Source organism: Rhinopithecus roxellana, chromosome 18 (assembly GCF_007565055.1).
Source record: "Rhinopithecus roxellana isolate Shanxi Qingling chromosome 18, ASM756505v1, whole genome shotgun sequence".
NCBI lineage: Eukaryota > Metazoa > Chordata > Mammalia > Primates > Cercopithecidae > Rhinopithecus > Rhinopithecus roxellana.
Window position 1 is genome coordinate 62,125,131 of NC_044566.1, and position 12,747 is coordinate 62,137,877.

Sequence of the window (12,747 nt, forward strand, 5' to 3'; positions counted from 1 at the left end):
CCACCACCCTCTTTGAACCTCCATTTCCAGAGGTATCTGGTACTGTTAGGTACCAGGTACCTGAACTTTGGGAAGATTCTATAGTGAACAGGTTTATCCTTAGCTTTATCAGCCACCAACTCCAGGCCTGTTAATTTGTGTTTTCCTCATTCATCACTTACAGAAGCTGCCTAGATTTTATTCCTTTGTTGCTACTGTCTCCTGTCCCGCCTATTTTTGTGGGATATGTCTTTTAGAAAATTTCTATACTGTAACTTTAGTGTGTTTTGGGAGGAATTACATTAGGTGTGTATATTCATTCTTGCATCCTAAAGTGGACGTCTAAAATCCTTTTTTTTTTGAAATTACAGAAATCATAACTCGACTGTACAATGGAATGTGGATGCCACCTTGACTTTGCTAGGCCTCAGGTGGACAAGGGACCTGTAAAAGCCACACAGCTAGTTAGTTATTGGCAGAGCAGCGGTAGAACCCAGGACTCAACTTGCCTAACTCTCTTGGTTCTATATTGCCACAGTGCTCCTTATTATCATCATCAATTACACTTTTAAAAGCCACTTTGGCCGGGCACAGTGGCTCAAGCCTGTAATCCCAGCACTTTGGGAGGCCGGAGGGGGCAGATCACCTGAGGTCAGGAGTTCGAGACCAGGTTGGCCAACATGGTGAAACCCCGTCTCTACTAAAAATACAAAAATTAGCCATGCGAGGTGGTGCGCGCCTGTAGTCCCGGCTACTCGGGAGGCTGAGGCAGGAGAATCACTTGATCCTGGGAGACAGGGGTTGCAGTGAGCCGAGATCGCGCCACTGCACACTCCAGCCTGAGTGACAGAGCAAGACTCCATCTCAAAAAAAAAAAAACAAAAAACAAAACCAACCAACCAAAAAAAAAAAAAAACCTTTTATTATTTATTTATTTATTTATTTATTTATTTATTTATTTATTTTTGCCGCCACGCCTGGCTAGTTTTTGTATTTTTAGTAGAGATGGGGTTTCACTGTGTTGGCCAGGCTGGTCTCAAACTCCTGACCTTAGGTGATCCGCCCACCTCGGCCTCTCAAAGTGCTGGGATTATAGGCATGAGCTACCGCGCCCAGCTATAAATAGTTTAGAATGCACAAGTTGCAAAAATAAGTTGCAGAGAGTCTTCACGTGCCCTTTTTCTAGCTTCCCCCATGATGTCATCTTATATAACAATATGTGTCAAAACCAGGAGCTTGATGCTGTTATAATAGTCTTAAGTCAGGTGCACACTTTCAAGTAACACTTTTGATGTAAAAATGTGTATATTCTGGTAAGAAAAAGGCAGAAAAAGACCTAATCTTGGCCAGGCGTGGTGGCTCACGCCTGTTATCCCAGCACTTTGGGAGGCCAAGGCAGATGGATCACCTGAGGTCGGGAGTTTGAGACCAGCCTGGCCAACATGGTGAAACCCTGTCTCTACTAAAAATACAAAAATTAGCTGGGCATGGTAACAGGTGCCTGAAGTCCCAGCTACTCTGGAGGCTGAGGCAGGAGAATCGCTTGAACCCGGGAAGCGGAGGTTGCGGTGAGCCGAGATCACACCACTGCACTCCAGCCTGGGTGACAGGGTGAGACTCTGTCTCAAGAAAAAACCCAATCTTTCCTATTGAGAACCTTACAATCTAAATAGACATATAAAGATAACTTGCCAAATAACAAAAACCCAAGTATACAAGTCCAAAATATATTTTAGGGCATTCTTTCAGAAAAGCAAGAAGTGAGAGAAAGGAGACTAGGCTTTGAAATCAGGCAAATCTAGGTCTGAGTTGAACCTTGCTATTTGCGTGTTTCTGGGCAAGGTGTTTCCCTGATCCTCATTTCCTTGATTGTAAAATGAAGAATATCATTATCTACTGTTTGAGATGGTACATATATATCATATGTATGTATATTAACTGCCTAGAACAGTGATTGGCACATAGTAGATATTTAATAAATGGCCAACATAATTAATAATTAATTAAATGAGAGTCCCTAAAGTCATAATTCTCTGGTTGCTCATGTAAGTTCAAGTCCTGCCAAAAGTATCATGTTTGTCTCACAGCAGTATCAGTTCACAAACTGCTCAGCTCCAGCCAGGTGAGGAGACTTGCTTCTTCCCCAAATTCCCCTATTCCACAAACAAGTCCAAAGGTTTCACCCCAAAGAGGAAGCTTTCATCACAGGCACATAAGGAGTGTCCTGGTATTTAAAAGTACATACCAATTCTACACTGAGCTTTAGTAGACTATCTGAATAAAAACACAAGTTAATGTTTGAAGTAGCAACTTGGGGCTTGCAAAGGCCTCCGTCGGTCCTTATGCAGACGGTTGTCAGATAAGCCCTGCTTCCCTCCACACCTGGTGCCCCGCCTGCCCGACTCTGGCTTAAATTTCCTGCCCTTGGCACTAACCGGAAAGCACTCACAAAGGCAGCAGCTGCTGGTGTGGTCCCGCGGCAAGGAAGGCACTCCGCCCAAAACCTGCCTTCTGTTTAAGTCGCAAAGCAATGATTGTCCTGTGGGGGATGGGAGGTCTCGGTCAGTGAGGACCAACAGATGGCCCTCGACCAGACTAGACAATGTCCTCATTTGGGTCCACCCAAGCAGCCTGATGGTAAAACCAGACCAGAGGATAAAGAAAAAGCTACTTTTTGATATGTAGCTCTTCTCCGTTCCTATTGCTTATGATGAAAGAATAACTTTTTTTTTTGTTTTGAGACGGAGTCTCGCTCTGTCGCCCAGGCTGGAGTGCAGTGGCGCGATCTCCACTCACTGCAAGCTCCGCCTCCCGGGTTCACGCCATTCTCCTGCCTCCGCCTCCCGTGCAGCTGGGACTACAGGCGCCCGCCACCGCGACCGGCTAATTTTTGTATTTTTAGTAGAGACGGGGTTTCACCGTGTTAGTCAGGATGGTCTCCATCTCCTGACCTCGTGATCCGCCCGTCTCCGCCTCTCAAAGTGCTGGGATTACAGGCGTGAGCCACCGCGCCCGGCCGACGAAAGAATAACTTTCAGGCCTTTTTTTATGTCTCCAGCCCCATTGTTTCCTACACTTCCCCCCGCCAAAATCATGTTGCCTTCTGCCTGTTTAATTTGTCTGTGTTTTTTATTTTTTAAAATTATTTATTTATTTTTTGAGACAGACTCTCACTCTGTCACCCAGGCTGGAGTGGAAGTGATGTGATCTCAGCTCACTGCAACCTCTGCCTCCAGGTTTAAGCAATTCACCTGCTCCCGAGTAGCTGGGATTACAGGTGCACAGCACCAAACTCAGCTAATTTTTTTTTGTATTTTTAGTAGAGACAGGGTTTCACCATGTTGGCCAGTCTGGTCTCAAACTCCCGACCTCAGGTGATCCGTCCTCCTCGGCCTCCCAAAGTGCTGGCATTACAGGCGTGAGCCACCATGCCCTGTCTATATGCGTGTTATTAAAGGTGTTCAGCTATAGCTTTTGGTAGTTTAATAGAATTGCTAGTTAAAGAAAATCTCTCTTCTATTAGTCACGTAATTCACATAACCAGAATATCCTAAGGAAATTCGGCTACATCTCAATTAACTGTGTGGTAAGTGGTGTGGTATAAACAGAAAACACGGCTTGTTATGGGTGAAATTGTTCTCCTTCGAAATTCATGTGTTGAAGCCCTAACCCCTAATACCTCAACATGTAACTACTATATATTTGGAGACAGGATCTTTAAAAAGGTGATTAAGCTAAAATTAGATTATGAAGGCGGGCCTTAATCCAATCTGATTTGTGTCCTCATAAGAAGAGGAGATTAGGACACAGACATGCCCAGAGGTAAGACCACGTGAAGACACAGGGCCACCTACAACTCCAGGAGCGAGGCTGCAGGAGAAACTAACCCTGCCCACACCTTGGTCTCAGACTTCAGCCTGCAGAATTGTGGGGTGATAAGCGTCTGTTGTAAGCTGGGCATGGTGGCTCACATCTGTAATCTCAGCACCTTGGGAGGCTGAGGTGGGCGGATCACTTGACGTCAGGAGACCAGCTTGGCCAACATGGTGAAACCTCGTCTCTACTAAAAATACAAAAATTAGCCGTGTGTGGTGGAGGTGCCTGTAATCCTAGCTGCTTGGGAGGCTGAGGTAGGAGAATTGCTTGAACCCGGGAGGCGGAGGTTGCAGTGAGCCAAGATCACACCACTGCACTCCAGCCTGGGCAACAGGGTGAGATGCCATCTCAAAGTGTCTGTTGTGTGAACCACCCAGTCTGCAGTACAATGTGATCAATTTTGACATATACCTATGCTCATGAAACCATCACCACAACGACAATGGACATATCTGTTCATCATCTCCAAAAGTTTCCTCGTGCCCTTTGTAATTCCTCTGTCCCTTCCCCTATTTCCCAGTCCACCATGGAAACTGCTTTCAGTCCCTATAGATTAATTTTCCATTTCTAGAGTCTTGTAAATGGAATCATACAGTATGCACTCTTTTACCTTGCATAATTCTCTGGAGATTCATCCAGGTGGTTGTGTGTATCAGTAGTTCATTCCTTTTCATTGCTGAGTAGTATTCCACAGCATAGATAAAACCAGTTTATCCATCTGAGGTAGGAGACCAGCAGGATTTATTTCCCAGTCTCAGGCAGGAAAAAGTGAAGAAACCGGCGGGGACCAACAAATGACAACAAAAGCCATCCCTAGCTGTCATCATTGCTCATTAGCCTCAGACACTCCCACCAATGCCATGACAGTTTACAAATGCCATGACAATGACCCAGAAGTTACCATCTCTTTCCTAGAAAGTTCTAAATAACCTGCCTTTCAATTTGCGCTAACTGTCCCTTAATTTGCATGTAATTGAAAGTTGGTGTAAGTGGGTAGAAATACAGTTGCCAACAGCTCATTTGTTGCCAACTCTAGATGCACTGTCTATTAGTTAGCCCTGCTCTGCAAGGAGCAGTACTGTTCAGTACAAGATTGCTGTCTGAAATCGCCAGCTCGCCCTTGAATTCTTTCCTGGGAAAACCAGGGCTAAGCCCCAGTTTTGGGGCTCACCTGTCCTTCATCACATATGCTTATGAAGCCACCCCTTAAAGGCTTCTTATGGTTTTGTGAGATTATGAATAAGTTATTGTAAGCATTCTTGTACAAGTCTTTCAATGTATGGACATATGCTTTTCTTCCTTTTGAGACGATAACTAGAAGTGAAATGGCTGGATCATGTGGTAGGTGTATGTTTAACTTTTTATTTTATTTTTTTTAGATGGAGTCTGACTCTGTCACCCAGGCTGGAGTGTAGTGACTCGATCTGGGCTCACTGCAGCCTCTGCCTCCTGGGTTCAAGTGATTCTCCTGCCTCAGCCTCCTGAGTAGCTGGGACTACAGGTGTGCACCACCACACCTGTCTAATTTTTGTATTTTTTTTAGTAGAGGTGGGGTTTTGCCATGTTGGCCAGGCTGGTCTTGAATCCTGATCTCAGGTGATTGCCTGCCTCAGCCTCTCAAAGCGCTGGAATTATAGGCATGAGCCACCGCGCCCGGCGAGGTGTATGTTTACCTTTTTAAGAATCAAACTTTTCCAAAATGGCTATACCATTTTGCACGACCCCAGCTGTGCATGAGAGTTCCAGCTCTTCTCCATCCTTGACGATACTTGGTAACTGGTCTTTTTGACTTTAGTCGTTCAAATAGATGTGTAGTAGCACATCCTTGCGATGCTAATTTGCATTTCCCTAATGATGTTGAGCATCATTGCTATCCATGCATGTTTTTTTAATGAAGTATCTGCTCAAAGGCTTTTACTTATTGTTTTCATTGACGTATTTATTGTCTTATTATAGTTTTGAGAGGTCAGTATGGATTCTGGATTCAAGACCTTTATCACATACATACTTTGCAAATATTTTCTCCAGTCTGTGCCTTGTGTTTTCATTCTCTTCGTAGTCTTTCAAAGGGCAGAAGTTGTTAATGTCGATGCAGTCAAGTTATCAATCTTTCTTTTATTGCTTGGGCTTTCGAGATAGTTTCTAAGAAATCCTGGTCTAAGCCAACAACACCAAGATTTTCTCCTATGTTTTCTATAAAAATGTGATGGTTTTCAGTTTTACATTTAGGTCTGTGGTCTATTTTGAGTTAATTTTTGTATGTGGTACAAGGAATGAATCAAAGTTCTTTTTTTTTTTTTTACGTATGGATGTTCAATGGTTTCAGTGCCATTTGTTGAAAAAGACTATTCCTTCGCTTTTATATCTTTGTCATATATCAGTTGTCCCTATGTGTATGAGTTTGTTTGTGGACTTTTAATTCTGTTCCACTGGTATTTGTGTCTGTCGTTATGTCAATACTGTACCACACAGTCTTGATGACAATAGCTTTATAGTAAGTCTTGAAATTAGGAAGTGTTAATTCTCTAACTTTGCTCTTCTGAGTGTGCTTTGTAGACAGCATATTGATTAATGCTGTTATTGTTACTTGGAGGTCCTTTCGGGTGAACCTAATTCATTTCCTGTCTTAATTCCCAGTGTAGTTCGTAGGGATCTGTGCCCTCTCCTCAAGCCCCCACCCTGCGTTTGCTCCTCTCATTCTTAGTTCTTGACTTTGCCCCTGACTTGGCCCAAAAGTTAAAGTCGTCAGCTCACAATTCCTTTGAGCTCTTACGCTCCTCTGCTATAAGGTCACCTCCATTTGCACGAATCCTTACCTGCTTCGTTCCTGGCTCAGAGAACAATACCAGTTATAATGACAGTTAGCTAATTATAGGTAACAAATATTGAGTTATTTCTGTGGGCCAAACACAGATATGCACTTTATACCATTTCTCATTTCAGCATAACATTTCTATCAGATGGAGATATATTATTATTCTCATTTTACAGAAGAGGAAACAGAGGCAACGAGGTTCATTACTTCATTACATTTCCCATGGTTTTGTGGAAGGAGATGGAGCTGGCATTCAAGTCCAGGGCTGTGTGATTTCTGTCTCTCCTCCTGGCCAACCAAAGCTAACAATCTCAGTAGTGCTCACAATTTTGTCCCCACCTAGCTGATGGAGAAGCTCGCTCCATTCATTATCCACTGTCCCACCCCCGCCCCCATTGTCTCTTCTACTGTCCCTCTCCACTTGTTCCTTTCTTTTTTCTTTTTAAAAGATTTTAGAATTATTTATTTATTTTGAGACAGGGTCTTGCTCTGTTGCCCAGGCTTACTAAATTTATCTGGGTCCTTTGTAATTTCTGCATTCATCATAATTTTTTAGAAGAAAATTTCAAAGTAGTAGAGTGTAGTGGCACAATCATAGCTACTGTAGTCTTGAACTCCTGGGCTCAGGCAATCCTCCTGCCTCAACCTCCCAAAGCTCTGAGATTACAGGCATGAGTCACTGCACCCGGCCCTTCCTCCTTTTCATCATGGTGCTCACAACAAAATAAGTATTTTCAACTTGGGCTAAGAAGTTAAAGTTTTCCAACCCTTTTTCTGCAGCCAGACTTGGGTTCTGCAACTTCATATATTAAGTTGTGTATTGGATGGCTTCACCGGAATACATCATGGGCACCTCAAACATCAAAACAAAACTTACCATCTTCTCTCCAAACCCCCTCTTCTTCCTGAATTCTCTGTGTCAGTAGATGGCTCTTCCAGCCATACAGTAGCCCAAGCCCAAAACTGACAATGGAAAAACCCAGATTTTGGTTTCAAAACCCTGCTCTGCCACTTACCAGATAGGAGACTGTTGACTCTCAGTTTCCCAATCAGGGGTAATAGTCCTACCTCACATGGTTGCTTTCAAGGCTAAGTGATCGTGTTAGTTGCTCAAAAATGAGTAATTATCATTATCATCATTGTCATTATCATCATTATTGTCATTGTCACCTCCTGATGCTCCCTTGCACAAAAATATCCTGCACCCTCCTTTTAATTCCTTTGATTCTGCTGTTACTTTTTGGCAAAAGGTTATCCTGACATTCTGGAGCGGTGATCACTAAAGTGCCAAATCAATCCTTAGAGATTCAGGAAGAAAGTATTAGAACATTAATTTATATTCATTGAAAAAATCTCACCTTTAGGTTTCTATTTATAATTTTAAAACATTTAATAGAGTATATATACAATTTAGAAATAAATATAACTATTGAGGTTGCATGTTCAAAATTGTTGCGACAGCTAGATTATAAAGATAGTTGGGAGGTCACCATTCTTGGCTGGGTAAGGTGACTCTTTCTTTTCTTCCCCCAGAATGATATGCTGCTTTGTCGTTACTTATTGTCTTCCTCATGGACGACGCAAGGACAGCGACTGTGATTCAGTCAGGATGAATCAGCAGACAGCAGGATCCACTCTAGCTATAGTAGAAATGGATTTATTATAGGTGGTTGACTTCCAGCAGAGGTCCCTAAACTTTAGGGCATATCAGAATCATCTAGAAGGTTTGCTAAAGTCAAGCCTACCGGGTCCCACCCCAAGAGTTTTCGATCCAGCAGGTCTGGGGTGGGGCCCAAGAATTTGCATTTCTAACAAGTTCCTAGGCACTGTTGGTCCAGAACCCACCCTTGGAGAACCACTGGGCTATAGAATGATGGCAAGGGCTGGAGAGGGAGGCTACAGAGTGAGTCTAGGTCCAGGTACAGTCTCAGAACCACACTGCAAAACTGGCCTAGTCAGGTAGCTGCTGTATCTGCTGCTTCCACTGTGAACTCAAAAACCACATTGCCTGTGCTGCAGCCGGAAAGCTGCTGAACCAGGAAGCTGTGCTGATGCTGCTGACTGCCCCTGAGGTTAGAGATTGACTAGACATAGTGCCACTGTCACCCCTGCTGGAGAAGGTCCAAAGCATCTCCATCTCTGTGCTTTCAGAGGGGCAGTGTGGTAGCCACTTAAAATGCCCAGGCTGTACCATGCACTAGAGCGTCTGCCTGGGTAAGCTGCTATTATTATTATAATCGACCTGGAAGACTACTCGGGGAAAACCGTAGCGCAAGGGACTTTGGAGGAAGAGGTCTTCAGTGTTTCAGCCTTTGGTGCACAGGAAATCTTGCTAGAAGGAGGTTGGAGTGGTTTTGCGTGAGGCGAGAGCAACGTCTGCTGCAGACTGTTTTTCATGTTGTCTCCTGGTATGGTGCCTGAGTTCTAGGACTTGGCACATAGAAGGCCCTCTTCCTTTTCCTTCCTCAACCTGCTAGTCTCAGCCACTCCTCTGAGCACATACAGTATGCTGAAGTGTTTCAGTGTTTCAAGTGAGCTCTTGAGCATGCTGGGTATCCAGGGAGACCAGAATTCTTGCAGTGATAAGTCTGCCGGGGCTATTTCCATCTAGGAGTCAGTCCCACTTAGCTCACTGGGGGTCTAGGGTACATGTGATTTCCTAGAGTGACCTCCCCCTACCCCCTTCCCTCCACATCCTCGTCTCCAGAGCCTGGAACCTTGGGATGCCACCTTGGTCTTGAGAATCTCTGAGGCTGAATCCGTTTCTAGGAGGGAGACCTGAGATTCTTCCACAAATGAGGTGGGGAGGGGTTGGAGGGAACTGTATTGTTTCTAATACATCCTTCAGGCAACAGGTGCAAGCATAGAAAGTGCCAGCTTAAACTTTAGGATGGTATAACAGTGATAGGCATTTAGTAGAAAGTGCACTTCAGGGCTGGGCCCGGTGGCTCACGCCTGTAATCACAGCACTTCGGGAGCCTGGAAGGGCGGATCACGAGGTCAGGAGATCAAGACCATCCTTGCTAACACAGTGAAACCCCGTCTCTACTACAAATACAAAAAATTAGCCAGGTGTTGTGGCACACACCTTTAGTCCCAGCTACTCGGGAGGCTGAGGCAGGAGAATCGCTTGAACCCGGGAGGCGGAGGTTGCAGTGAGCCGAGATGGCACCACTGCACTGCAGCCTGGGCAACAGAGCAAGACTCCGGAGCGAGACTCCATCTCAAAAAAAAAAAAAAAAAAAAAAAAGAAATAGTGCACTTCAGATTCTGAAGACTGGCCTTTATCCCACAGGCAAGGGATATGCCGTATGACACGCTCTCTCAATGCTGGGCAGTGGCTGTGAGCCGAAGCGCCCGGGCAGCCCTGCCCTCAGAAGGGTAAACCACGGACACCTGATGCCTTCCTGAAGGAAGCGCGCTCCACCTGCCAAACCAGCACGCGCTGATGCTCCAGCGCCTTCTTCCCGCGGTTCTCCAGCCTCAGCAGAAGACAGAAATTGATGACCCTGTCGTTGTAGCATCCCCATCACCCAGCAATTAATTTTAGTTCAATGCTTCAAACGCTCTTCAGGCGCAGTGTGCGTTCAGCTGTGTCAGCTAATGGTGAGTACCCGGACAACCATTCTGTTTCACATTCAGTACAGTATTCAATAAATCACATGAGATACTCAACACTTTATTAGAACATAGATAGGCCTGTGTTAGATTACGTCGCCCACTGTAAGCTAATGAAGAGTTCTGAGCACATTTAAGGGAAGCGAGGCTGAGCTCTGATGTTCGATAGGTTAGGTATATTCAAGGCATTTTAGACTTTCAATATTTTCAATTTACAATGGCTTTTGTAGGGATGTTGCTCCACTGTAGGTCGAGGAGAATATGTAGTCAAGTTGCCTGTTCATGAGCACATTTTAGGTCAAGGTATCTTTTATGCAGGTTCTTGGGTTTGCTCCTTCCTTTTCAGTTTGAGCCTGAGGGTGTGTGTTGAGGATAAAAACCAGGTGTGGGCCAGGAGTGGTGGCTCCCGTCTGTAATCCCAGCACTTTGGGAGGCCTAGGTGGGAGGATCTCTTGAACCCAGGGGTTCGAGATCAGTCTGAGAAGGTGACAAGACCTTGTCTCTACAAAAATAAAATAAAAATAAAGAAATTAGCCAGGCCTGGCGGTGCATGCCTGTAGTCCCAGCTACTTAGGAGACAGAAGCAGGAGGATCACTTAAGCCCAGGAATTTGAGGCTGCAGTGAGCCATGATCACGCCACTGCACTCCAGCCTGAGCAACAGAGTGAGACCCTGTCTGTATTTAAAAGAGCGACAGCGAGAGAGAGAGAGAGAGAGAGAGAGAGAGAGAGAGAGAGAGAGAGAGAGAGAGAGAGAGAGAGAGAGAGAGAGAACAAAGAGCAGGTGTGATTAGAGCTCAGGAAATCCTCCCTCTGGTAAGCAGTCCCAGCCTTCTATTGAGGCTGCCACCAGTGCCATCGGCAGCGTTTGCAGACCATGACATACACAAACTGTTGTAAAATTTTGGCAGTGCTCATAGTGTCAGAGCCAAGCTTTGAAACAGCGAGGCAGCAGGAGACAGTGGGAGGACGGTGGGATTAGAGACAGAAGGTCTCCGGGTTTGAATCTTTTCTCTCTATTGGCTGGTTGTGTGACTCTTGTCTCAGCTTCTTGGGCTGTACAAAGAGAAAACTAACACCTGCCTGAGGGACTTGTGATCATGTAGAGTGTTTGACATGTTATTGAATATTAGCAATTGCCGATATTTATAATGAAGAGCACTGGAAGCTGTCACAGTTCTCATAGTTTATTTTGCATTTGCTTATAAGCATCCTGTGCTCATCTCAGTGTCTGTGTGGTCTTAGTGGGATGCTGACTAGATGAATACTTGTAAACTTTACTCATTTGCAATCTTAAATGGGACAAGGGATAAAAATTATTTTTTACATTGTATATTTATTTAGTAAGTGAGCACTTTCCTTTTTAGGCACTGGAGATACAGAAATGAAAGAGACAATGTGCCCTCAAGGATCTCACAATGTGTGGGTGAGGTGGACACACACACGTATCTAAGCACATGACAGTGAGAGGCACGTGGTCACGAGGATGTCACGTGGAGCTGAGAGCCCAGAGGAAGGGCTCTGGGTCAAGCATGGTCAGAACACACTCGGCCATGAAGGTCTTTGAAGGTGGTGAAGGGGTGAAGATGGTGAGAGGATTCCAGGGCTGGGAGAGGTACTCTCCCTACACGTTCTAACCAACTGGCCGTGGGGAGGAAGCTGGAGGTCAGGATGTGGGTGGCACCTGGGTTTTTGCCTCATGTGACTGGGTGGGTGGTCACACTTCAGCCATGCTGTCTTTGAACTCAACACCACCAAAATCATAGGATATTCCTAGTAATATTGATTTCCGCTAGATTACTTTTGGTACCAGAGTTTTAAGGGCAGAAGTCTTTGTCCCTTTTTTTCCCCAACAGGAAGCCATTCTGGGCCATTTATTTGCTGTCAACTTACACAGCCCACTGGAGAATGGAGGGGTGTGAGTGTGGGAACCTGGGTGAGGGCTGCACCAGACTGTCACCAGGACAGTCCTCAATGCTGCCTGGCTTAGCCACATTGCCAAAAACATATGCCCATAGGTTCTGAAATGTTCAATACTATATTGTGTGGGAGAAATACAAAGAGGAGAAAGAACTGGGTTGAAAAGGTGGTCTGATTAGGTATCTCAACCCACTGGCTTATAGACCAGGAACCATTCTAGCCAATGTATGTTAGGAACAGAAATGGGAAACAAAAACATTTCAATTATATTTTTCTCTAATTGCAATAAACTTGGAGGAAAGCTATATTCTTACTTTAAGCTTTTCTTCCAATTACGATGAATGCAGAGATTAATTACAAAGGACCCGGATAAACTAAAAATCATCTACAGCATTTTTTTTTTTTTTTTTTTTTTTGAGACGGAGTCTCGCTCTGTCCCCCAGGCTGGAGTGCAGTGGTGCGATCTTGGCTCACTGCAAGCTCTGCCACTGGGGTTCACGCCATTCTCTTGCCTCAGCCTCCCGAGTAGCTGGGACTACA

The 12,747-nt window shown here is 44.8% G+C and overlaps 1 long non-coding RNA gene across 1 annotated transcript; it reads left to right on the forward strand.

The window, feature by feature from the left end:
* The first annotated feature begins 8,778 nt into the window (after window positions 1–8,778).
* Window positions 8,779–12,539, forward strand: LOC115894626. The gene is made up of 3 exons (XR_004054770.1): window positions 8,779–8,884; window positions 9,966–10,276; window positions 11,655–12,539. It is a non-coding gene; the product is annotated as an uncharacterized LOC115894626 (long non-coding RNA).
* The last annotated feature ends 208 nt before the right edge of the window (window positions 12,540–12,747 follow it).